The sequence below is a fragment of the Excalfactoria chinensis genome, chromosome 2 (assembly GCF_039878825.1).
Source record: "Excalfactoria chinensis isolate bCotChi1 chromosome 2, bCotChi1.hap2, whole genome shotgun sequence".
Taxonomy (NCBI): domain Eukaryota; kingdom Metazoa; phylum Chordata; class Aves; order Galliformes; family Phasianidae; genus Excalfactoria; species Excalfactoria chinensis.
Window position 1 is genome coordinate 114,652,966 of NC_092826.1, and position 11,422 is coordinate 114,664,387.

Here is an 11,422-nt window from a genome sequence, read left to right on the forward strand (position 1 = left end):
CATCATGTTCTAGCACTGAAGTCATGAATGTTTTGGTTCACATCCTGTTTGGGCCTTCACTACATATAATGGAAGTGAGTTTATTATTACCAAAAAAATGTTCACGCCTTCCAATGTTTTTATTGTGAAAACTGGAGAATATTTTTTCCCAGCTCACCTTTTGCATAACATTCATGGTTTAATATATCTCTATTACATCCTCCTTCAGTTATTTTTCTAATTCCACCACAGCTTTTGTGATAACAGAAGGGCCCTAACTGCATGTACTATTTGTAATGAGGCTGTGGCCTGAATGTATACAGACTTCTTTTTAATAATTTCTAAATTCCTCATTGCCTTTTTAAGCACCGAAACATTTCCAGATTTCTTTTCTGGAGATGCTGACTAATTCCACACATATAAGCATGTAACTGTGTTTTCCCTTCCTCCCTTCGTGTGTTACAGTTACTGACGCTCTGAATAGCCTCTGGCCTTTTATCACCATTCAGTATTGAACCATCCTCTGTAGCTTTTCACAGCCAGCCTTAGATTTCCTCAGCCTGATAATTTTGTGTCATCTGAATTTGCCCTTTTCTTATTATCTGTCTACTTTTCATTCATGAATACACATATATTTAAGAGCCCAGATCTCACACAGCTAAGCCAGTGTCAGTGAATCCTGATACTTTCCTAGTGTGAATATTTCTCTGTGAGGAAAAGAGTACAGGCAATGTAAAATCTGACTTATTACAATTGTCCTCTTCCTTTTTTAGTTCCTCTCAAAGTAAATTTTTACTCTTTTTGTTTCATTTTTTATTTATTGCTTAAGTAGATGCCTTTTAAATTCCTTTCCAGGGTGTAGTTCTGCTTTTCAAAGGACATACAGGGTAGAGGGAAAAAAAGGCAACAGAAATTCATCAGCATTTGATGATTTAGTTATCACGTGTTGAGTTTAATGTCTCTAATTAACATTTTTATTTCATCTCAGTATGAGATTCTGGCACACACAGACTATCGAGAGTGATTGTCAGGCATGAGTATATAAAAAAAACAAACATAATTTTTTTGAATGCTGGCATGTAAAGTTCTCTTTGGTTGTCTGGCTACAATCTCCTATTGGCTTAATCCAGTATGCTTACTTATTAAGCTATGAATACCTGCAAATCCTTTAAAGGATTAACTGTATCTGGATGCTAAGCTTTCAAGGCAGTTAAAAATAACATCAAACTGATGCTACTGACACACTAAAAGCTGGACCTTCTCTACTCTTTATGCTGTGTTTGCTGCTGCTTTGCCAGATGAAATTCTGTCTGGAGCTGCTTATAACTTCTAGGGAGCTTCAAGCTGACCAAGTGCTCTTGAAACCCTCTCTGCAACTAGCAGCCACTTTCTGTTACAGCATGTAGAGAAGCAGCATTTGCTTGCCTCAAAAAAAATGCCAGTGGCCAAGGACATATAAGGCAAAAAATGAAATTCAGTTTTATACCCATGATTAAAACAAAGGTGCCTTGCTCTGTAGGAAAGGCCGGGACTTACTCAAAGTGATCTAACCAGTTACTGCAGTGAAGTCCTTTGCCTGTAAAGTGGCTTTTGCTAGCTGCTACCACTGTCCTCAGATGTGGATCTTTCTAATATTTGTAGTTACTGTTGTGTTCTAATGCAGTATGAGTGTGTATTATGGATGCTGCTAGGTGTTAGGAATGGAGCCAAGCAGACAGAATCCACTGCAATGGAAGACTTGCTAGGAATGCAGAGTTTCTCTTGGTACTCCAGAGAGTGCATGGCAAAGCAGTACGTTGCAGTGTTAATGCTCTGTCTCTATGCCCCGTTATTCCCATGGATCACCTGGGAGGAGGAGTTGGCCATCACCTTCTTCACAAATCAGCAAAGTTAAACTGTGAAATACGTGACTATGGAAACTTTGAAACAAGACTTTCCAGGACAGTGTCAGAGGAAAGCAATGTTTATGCCACTTCTGTTTCCCTGGGTAGATGCATGAGGTCTAGTTTCAGGTCACCAGATATCTTTTTCTTCATCCTCTGGAATTGGGGCTAACACTGTCACACGACAGAGACACGTAAGCCAAACAGCTCCTCAACTTGACTGGAAATGTATACGCCAACAAAACTAAAAGCTTGCTTTTCACAGAAGATGAGATTTCTCTTTTTCAAAAGCACTGAACTCAAACTACATGAGAAGTTTTAACTCAGATAGGAGTGGAAGCATCTTTTGCTGCCAAAATGAAATAAGACATGCTTATCTGTGGTGAGAGATCGAACTTGCTCTTGAAAAGAAATGTCAGCCTTCTACTCTACTTAAGTTTAAGCATTCCTACCAAAGACAGCGTGAGTCACATTCTTAAACCAAGACACTTTCTCCTTTGTGCCAACAGTAGATCCCTACAATCTCTTGCCATCATAATGCGGCTCACTTCATTGTCTTTGGCCAGGTATTTTCTCTTTGATGTATTGTACAGGTACAAGGATCTAGCTCAGACACAATAAGCAATATAACTCCATTAAAATTAGTATCTGCTACTTCATATCTAAAATACTTCTGGAGATGGAATAAAGTTTGTTCTGAGGCAACCTTATACTAAACTGAGTCAGGTTGTATTATTCTTTCAACTCCTTCTAGCAGAGTGATATCAACAAAGCTTGGAAGAGTGACAATGAGAATGATAAGTAATGGTTTCAGGTTGCTCCAGGGGAGGTTCAGGTTGGATATTAGGAAGAATTTCTTCTCAGTGAGAGTGGTCAGGCAGTGGCACAGGCTGCCCAGGGAAGTGATGCAGTCACCATCCCTGGGAGTGTTCAAGAGCCTTGTGGATGTGGCACTGAGGGACGTGGTGTGTGAGCATGGTGCAGGTGGCTTGGGGGTTGGACTGGGTGATCTTGGAGATCTTTTCCAACCTTAATGATAATCACTACGATAACATACTTAATTTTTGCTGTCATTGTCCACCAATTGCCTTTGCCTTCCTCCAGAAGTGCCATGTTAAGCAAATATTTTTCTTGTGGGATTTCATCAATGTCTCTTTGGAGGAGCTGCAGAATTGCTACAGAGCTCACTACTGCACTATACAGGCAGCAGCTGACACTGAGCTATCAGGTAGATTGTATGGTTCTACCTATTTTGATGCCAGTTTTTCTAATTAGGCTTTAGTTCCTTAATATGCATTTTTATTTGAACTTAATGAAAAACTGTCAGATTAAATTTTACTCAGTGCGGAGAGAGAAAATTGACTTTTACAAAACACATTTGCTAATACAATTATTTGGTACTGCAGTACGAATAGAAACACTCATTTCCATGATTTAAATAAGAACAACTATGGAACCCAAGCCTGTCAGGCTTTCATCAGAAGCTTACTGGTTTCCTGCCAGCTTGCCTACCCATCTGCCTGGCAGGCTGTCTGTCCTCCCAAACACTGCAGCTGCCTCCATGCCAGGGACAGCAGCACTGCCAGGGCTGCGGCTGCGTGGCAGGAGGCCAGAGGGACTGCCTCTCCAGTACCACCCAAAGGGCCCCCAAAGGATAATGTGATGTGCTGTACTGCATAGACAGCTTCCAGGCACGCTGCTGGGTCAAGGAGCTTTCAAATCTGGAAATGTCTTACCTTGTGCCAGCTTTTAGTAGCTTTCTGAGAAATTCTTTTATCAGAGGACATCCCTTCCTGTCAGTCAGGATGATTTTTGTATCTGAAAGGAGGGATGTATGCATTTAACACATCACTCTTTAGCAGTCCTGCTTCAAAGGAACTGGTAGAAATGACACCAGATGCAATTGCGTGTCTAGAGGAATGCTGCTTTTTAAATCAGAACATGGCTTCTGACAGAGCATTAGATTCTGCCTGGGGTTTGGGTTTTCTTTTCATTCTAGTAGACATTCTTGTTCTTCCTATGAGTCTGAATTTAGGTTCAACCAGATCTCAGCAGTGTCATACAGACTAGCATGCACGTGTATTCATGGTATTTGATACATCTTCAGTATTAATAATCCACTGTGGAAGGACTGTAATAATAAAAGAAACCTCATCTTAGTAGATATTCTCCTATCTTTTCAGGGCTGAGAACAGGACAATCTAATAGCACAGAGCAGTGCTAGTGAAACAGGTTGTAACTCTTCATGTTTGTGTAATAGCACTAACCACTGCGACACCAGTTTAATAATAAAATCACACAAAACAATTTTTTTTCTTTTTTTTTTCTTTTTTTTTTTTCTGTTTATTCTTTAGTGGTTTGTTGCATTAAAGTGTTTGAAAGTATGTCTTTCTTAATAGAGCTTGCTCCACAAATACATCAGTTCCGTAGTATACATCAGTTCCTTTATAACCAGTCTCTGGATTATAGAGTTTGATTCTGCAAGTCAGTAGGTGTGGTTGGAGAAGAACTTCCTTCTGCTCCAGATAATATGTGTAAAGCGCTACCAGATGCCAAATAAATGTAAAAGCCTCTCCAGTTGATTGAATCGAAATAATGGTGTTGAAAGTAATAGAAAATTGATGTAGCAAAGCAAGTGTGATAAAGAAAATATTTTAACAACTCTTGTCTGGAGGTGATAATTTTTTTACCCTCAAATAAATGTAACAAAGAACTTTTCATTAACATAATACACTAGAACATAAGATAACTGATGCTTAACGTAATTAATTTGTGAAATAGAAACAATGGTACCCCAGTTTGGTAATAATTTACTTCATGGTTTGTTCCCCAAGTTAGCATAGCTCCATTCCTGAAGTTAGTCATCAGGTAGAATAATGGGCTTGGGATTTAGGTGAATAAACTTTTTGCTTTCACAGGGTTATCCTCATTAAAGAGCTGAAGAATCAAACCCCGCCTTCACTGACTGGGCCACTGGCCTATCTAAACCAGTACAATATGAAGGTTAGAAGCACTGTAATTTGAAAGAGATATTATTAGCTCTTTTGTTTCTCAGCTAATGTGATAGGGCACATTGGAGATGGCTGACCTTGTTGTGCATTTAGCAGATGCTTTCAGTGAGCTGTCCAAAATGAAACCAAATTCAATTGATTTGTATCTGTGCTGTGCCAGCCTTATGTGTACTGAAAACAATGGAGCTAAGCTAATAATAAAATCAGAACAAAATAAAGATAAATTATACTATCTGGTTCTTGCTGTATGGACGAACCACTTCTTATTGATCTAATTCATTTTGCACTCATCAGTATCAAAATGTTGCTAGTATGTTTCTCACAGACCTGCATGCCTCACCATTTACAGGCTCAAAGCAGTTGTATGGCTGTTTTCTGCCTGCAGACTTAATACCGTGTCAGATTATCATGACAGTCATATTTTCAGCTACATGCTTGCATAGCTCCAACTGCAGAGCTGTTTTCTTCACAAGGATTTAGATACAAACTTAAAGTTAAGCATAGGCTTAAGTGCTTCTTTAGTTTGTTTCTCTCTCTCTTCTTCCTCCAGATGTCGCTTATGTATCCATATATAATCATCTGTTCTCAAAGGCAATGTATCGACCTCTCACCTAGCCAAAATGTCTATAATCAGATGGACTGCATTTCTGAATGAATCCTATCTGGTGAATCTTCCCCCAATTTCTTGCTGTTTGTGGTAGATGTAAATGAAGTTCTCTTCATCTGGGGCTTTTGTTTTAAGTCTCTTCATGTTTATTGCAGTTATGGATGCCTGTTGTTCATTATGCTTCAAGAAGTTTACCATAAATACTGCTAGTTGTAATAAAGGTTTTTAAAGTTAATTACATAGGAGCTGTTTAATAGCCTGAGACTACATGTCATCTCCTATACAAAGCATAAATGTTGTTGCACAAAGAAAGGAATACTAAAATTATGGCTGTAGGCTGTGACCGTAATAAATGAGTAGAGGTTTGCTTAATACTTAGTAAATTAAGAGATTTTACTGAAAGAATAACCTCAAACTCCTGTGATATATTTGTCTTCTGCAAAATAGCACTAATCCACAGTAATACTTAGTTGGGCGTTCATGCCTGGCCAAATGAACAAGTGTGTTATTAGGCTGTCTAGAGAGTCATGGATGTATTCAAATAAAAAGAGTCATAAACACTCTAATTATCTTGACAAATCAGAGATCTAATTGAAAATATCAGGATGGATTAGAATAAGATATAAATTTTAATCAGATTTCCTATTTCATTTTATTTTTTCCTAAGAAGGTTTATGGCACGTCCATATATCTCTTCTGTACACCTTTATCTTCTTATCTGTACACTTTTAGTATTCACTAGATGTACTGTGGTTTCTCCTGACATATGTGTCCTGTAAGGCAAGGGACAACAGAATCAAGAAATAAACATCTGACCGTGTCACAAATCCAATTAGCTCTGACAAGGCCAGTAAAGTCAAGTCAATAACAAGTCTGGAAGCAGCTTTGTCTTTTAGATTGTACTGGAGATGGTAGGACACCAGCTGGACAAAGCAAAACCACTCCAGGCACCCAAATTCTCTGCATCCAAGAAGGCCAGCTTATAGCCTGTCGAGATCACAAATGCTGTAGCATTTTCAAGTGTCAGATCTCATCTCTTCAATGTTTCTAAGTAGCAGAGAGGAGGATGGAAGCATTCCCCTCACAGAATATAAAATATGCGCTAATGTCATCGCAAGGTAGTGCAGTGAAGCAGAAACCACAGCAAGCATCACACAGCCTCTCCTCCTGACTGCCACCACCATGTCTGGGTATGGCAATACCTTCATTTCAGTGCTGCAATCTTCAGACAGGAATTCCGGTGAATTTTGGGTGATTGTCTAATCCCAGAGTCTATGCATGTTAAATGCAGCTTCCCATATTCTATTTGCTGACCCCTAATTTTGTCCCATTTAGTGAAACTGAACCCCTGATCTGCTGTACCCATTCCTGGCTCAGATTTGAAAACAGGCGAATTTTTCATCTGGAGTGTAACGGTCTCAGTCTGGTGACACTCCTTTGATTCTGGCCAAATTACTTTGGATTTTACCTGAGACAAGAATCCATTCCCTGACTTCCTGACTAGAGATTTAAATTCTTCATTGTTTCCGCATAGAAGTAAACCACGTACATCATATTCTTCCTTTATGTAAATCAGTCAATGCTGCATTACACTTGGAAGATCTGCAGCTTTCTCACTCAAACCTAATTCACAGTCATGCAATAAGCTTAACTAAAATGCTCTCTTCCCATATACAATCAAGTAGTGTAACAAATAATAAAGACCCAGTAAGTATAACGCAACATTCACTATTATTTCTGTTAACTATTGATATTTGCAGCTCGGCATAACCTACTTTTGTAGTTGCCAGGATAGTCAAACATATGGTTCAGCAGCAGCAATACGGGCCCTAAAACTGTCACACGGAGCTACTTCGACTTTGGGATGTCAGAAGGGATCTTTCCTTTGGAAGCAGTGTGCTAACCAGGGTTAGCTTCCATCTTGCAGCCGCTCTGCAGCTGAGTTACACTGGAAATTTCCCAGCATTTTTTCTTATATTTCTGTTTGATTGAGATATAAATGATATTATTTTCAACAAATCTATTTTCCAGAGGGAGATTTTTCAGACCTCATTTGGGATTTCTGGTCTGGAAATAAAAAATAAATACAGTAACACAGTGGTTAGGTTATTATATTATTGGATTTGGAATAGGAAGCTGAAATTGTTTCCCGTGTCCTAATTCCGTGTTTCTTGCCCATAGGGTACATGTTTGTATGCACTTCTGGATAGTTTCCTCTCAGTTTTATTCCCACAGATAGGCTATAAAGAGTCAATACCTCCCATATTCTGCAGTACTGTAGTGCCTGATTCCTGGCTAACTGTGCTGTTGGTCCCATCTTTCCTGACATTGAGAATGTAACATGGGGTGAAATGGGTACATTGATTTTAGTTGTTAGGATGGTCTCAGAGGTCACAAAAAAGAGCAAGAAAAAAACAAACATGCGCAAGATGGCTTCTACAGATCATTAAAAATTAAACATTTTGCTATGCTTTTACATTTTTCTAACTGCGCTGAAACCTGATCTTCTTGCTACAACTTTGGACACAAATGAAATGTAGCAAATGGATACAGACTGTACGTGCAGCACAGGCATATGCTGACATATGACTCCCATATGCCAGTCCACAGAGTTTCTACAGCTCCTGAGACTGTTTTGTTCTTTAAATAGCTTTCCATCCTTTTAATATGTTTGGACCATTTTTCTATTCTTGTTAATGTTTTTTCTTCCTTCCTTTAATGCCACATTCATTTAAAAAAAGTGACTTGGATTTGGAAGAAAGGACTGAGAAAGAAGGGTAAACAGTTTTAGAACAGAGATTTCTACCATAGCCAAGTATATCTGGAACTCAAAAGGCTGATGTGAGCTGTTGAAATAAAATAAAACCTGCATTAATCTTAATAAGTAAATAAATAATAACAGGGGCTGAGATTTTAGTCACGAATTTATCCAGGGTCATATCCAGTATTTTACTTGGAAGCTACGTTTAATCAGGTTTTATTATTCATTGTTTATTAATTTACTCAGCAAGTTAAAATCTAATCTGGAAAAGGCAAAGCCTTTGTATTTAATAGCATATCATCGAATCCCAGAGTTTCATTTTGAACTGGAATCAGCCTGAGCCTTTCTGCCTTACACAGAGTTTAAATAAAGGGCCATGGGAGCTGCCAACAGTGTGTTTCCTGCTGGTTTTCACAACAAAAAAATGTATATCTTCATTCATGTGATCTGCAGATGTGCAGTATGAAAGCACTGAGAAAAAAAAAAGCATAGAGACCTGCTATTTTAGGCAAAGAATGGATAAACAAGCCTTCTATCATCTCTTCAGAAGATAACTCCACCAGAGCAGTCCAACATCTTTAGGAGAACCGTGTGAACTATGAAATACACTCAGCCTTACATTATTCAGTTCATTAAAGCTTTGGAAGAAAAAAAATACTTCAGATTTACTTAAGTCCCCTGAAAACTTGAAAATAAAAGGAAGCGTAATGAGAACATGCACAAAGGCATTGCTGCACTGTGTCAGTGTAGAAAAACTGCACTGAACCCATTCTTTGCCTTTTCAACGGCTCATAGCGTCAATCAGCAAAATGCTTCATTTGTAACTTTAAAGAGAAAAAGAACTGCAATGTCTCAGGAAAGAAGCCATCTCTTCCTAAAGTCTGGCGAAATGCTGAGAATAATAACTACCAGAAACACACAATGGTATGAATTGACATATCTTTTCTGATGCACAGATTTTTTCTGCCTGGAGACATAACCATTCCCTCACCAAACACCAGCTTCCTAATGGTTGCAATACCAAGGGCACTGAGTGTTGTTGGTGCAGTCTGTGTATTAGCATAGGCTGGCACAGGATGAGTGCTTAAGGCTGGCCTGAAGAGCCAACAGTTTGCTCCAAGTGTCAGAGTCAACACAGAGTATATTCGCTTTCTGTGTCTTGAGGTCAAAGTACCCTGTGATGTGGAAGGGCGTAAAGCAGTGCTTGATGTGTTGGACATAAACACATACGTCAAGCAGACATCTTACTATGGTGAATAAATCAGTTCCTGCTTGTGCTGAAAGGCACTGATGTAATCACAAAATGATTTAGAGACCTCATTCTTTCCCCCTTAAACTGTGTAACACAGGAAGTTTACCCTTCCCTCCCAACCCCCCTCCTTGTGAGTTAGGGATTGGGGTTTGGAATCCTGTTGAAATGAAGGCTCTTCTATCAATCTGAGCCTTGAAGTGGACACCAAACTTTCATCAGCTTTAGACCAGCCTTCTCTACAGGAAAGCAAAAAACCCAGAATGTAGAGTGATTTCTTCATGGTTTTCCTTTCTTGACTGCATTGATTTTGGAGAATTCTAACTGGATGCACAGATTTCTCCTGGATGAAACCAGAAAGAGGAAAAGCTGTGGAATTCTATTAAAAAATAGTGTTATTTATCCTAGTGAAGTCTGAGAATGTAACATGGTTCAGGTGATCCCAAGACTTAAACCCATTAACAGAAAAGGACTGTGAAGCTATCATGAAATGTAGAGAAAAGACGTAACAGTACCATAAGCAAGCAGAACCAGAGTAGATATAAATGAAGTAGAGGACTTAGGTGATGCCACGGAGGAATTAATTACCAGGCGCTGCATGCTGAGAGGGAGACGGTGAGAACACCTTTTCAAAAGGGGAATCAGAGAAATGTATTGAGGCTGTGGTGGCACCAGTTCTCTAACTGCCTCCAACTCCATTGATCTATTTCCCCATGGTATCCTTGATCCCAGGAGCTTTGCACCCCTGCTCCCATCACACACCCCAGGGATGGTGAAGCCCCATCTGCCTCAGCTCATCTCCCAGGCCCTTCATCTGTGTTTCACTGTGACCAGTGCTGTCACGAGTGGTTAAGTGTTGCTGGGAAGATGTTCTGCCTCTCCTTGTGTCTGTTAAAAAAGGTGTCAGAAAGGCTTACTCGAGGTGTTTGTCTTGCACTGCTGCTGTGGCTGCAGGGTGAATCCACCATTCCTCCTCTACAGCACTTCTACCACAAGTTCCAGTATCAGTGAGGAGCAGGATCAGAAATAACAGCAGCAATGAGAAAAGTTAGCTGGCTTCCACCTGCGAGGACACTGGAGCCTGTTGTGGCACAGACCTGTGTGAGGCAGAACCAAGCAGAACATGCTGCTTCCCAGCAGTCCCACGGCTGGGGATGTGATGTCTGGTGTGAGGGCTTTGCCCCAGGGAAATCTAAGATGTACTGGGTCATTTTGCACCCTACCCAAACCAACCTGTGTGAGTGTGCCAGGGGTGCGAAGGACCTCAGCACAGCTTCTTACAGCCATCAGCCTGCTCCTGCTGCTCCAAGTGAGTTGCCAAAGCAGACACAGCCCATGCTGGTTCATTAGCTGCTTGCAAATGGAGTAAAAATGGCAACAGTCTGCAATGCACCATCATTTTCCAGGAAAATATATTCCATGGCACTCTCAAGGCACAAATACTGCATTGAAATGACATATATTTTATTGCCTTTGATGGACAGATTCAGAAAAAGAGGATTCCCAAAATGAGACTAATAATTGCATTCAACGTAGTTACATTTACACTAGTTTACATTTTAATTAAGAACTCCATCTGTAGGGGGAAACGCAGTCCTGGAACATGCCTTGTTTTATTGCATAGTGCCACCTACGGGTTGGAGGCTTCTAAGGTTTAGAGGGGCAAGAGATAGTAAGCCCTATTAGTAGCAGGGTATGTGTTAAACTAATCGCCTGTGATTTGGAACGTAGCAGGAAAAATAAAGTACTGCCAAGATTTCCATACTGTTGTATCTGGCCATAGAATTGTAGTTTTTACAGTTCTCTTTGGAGCTGGCTCTACTCTTCCCTTTCCTAGCAGCCCGGCAGTGATGGGGTTGTTGTAGATCCCTGTTTTCTCCCCTATGAGCTGGGTTTTGCTCGTTTGTGATCAGCAGGGAGCTTATCTGCTGC